A 262-nucleotide genomic window follows, 5' to 3' on the forward strand; every position below is an offset into this window, starting at 1 on the left:
CAGGCACCCCGGGATCGCTCTCACCTCTCGTGATCACAAAACAAAGTTCAAAAAAGGAAAAAAAAGGGACCAAAGTTGAAAACTAGATAAAGAAGTCTTCGGCTTCGTCTCCAAGCTATAACTTTCGTCGTTCTAGAAGCGAAATTGAACTGGTGGTTGATTCTTATTTTATTTTTCTTCAGTTTGCCCGAGGAGTCCGGGGCGGTGCCTCTCTGTACCTCTTGCCATTCCCGTCCCCTTCTCTTCCCTTTCTTGGTTTCAG

At 45.8% G+C, this 262-nt stretch overlaps 1 protein-coding gene across 1 annotated transcript in view; it reads left to right on the forward strand.

Moving 5' to 3' along the window:
* LOC119581906 overlaps positions 1–262 on the forward strand; it is a gene marked incomplete at its 3' end in the record, with an annotated part of 85972 nt that overhangs the window by 3512 nt on the left and 82198 nt on the right.

The sequence above is a fragment of the Penaeus monodon genome, chromosome 15, assembly GCF_015228065.2.
Source record: "Penaeus monodon isolate SGIC_2016 chromosome 15, NSTDA_Pmon_1, whole genome shotgun sequence".
In the NCBI taxonomy this organism is placed as follows: Eukaryota; Metazoa; Arthropoda; class Malacostraca; order Decapoda; family Penaeidae; genus Penaeus; species Penaeus monodon.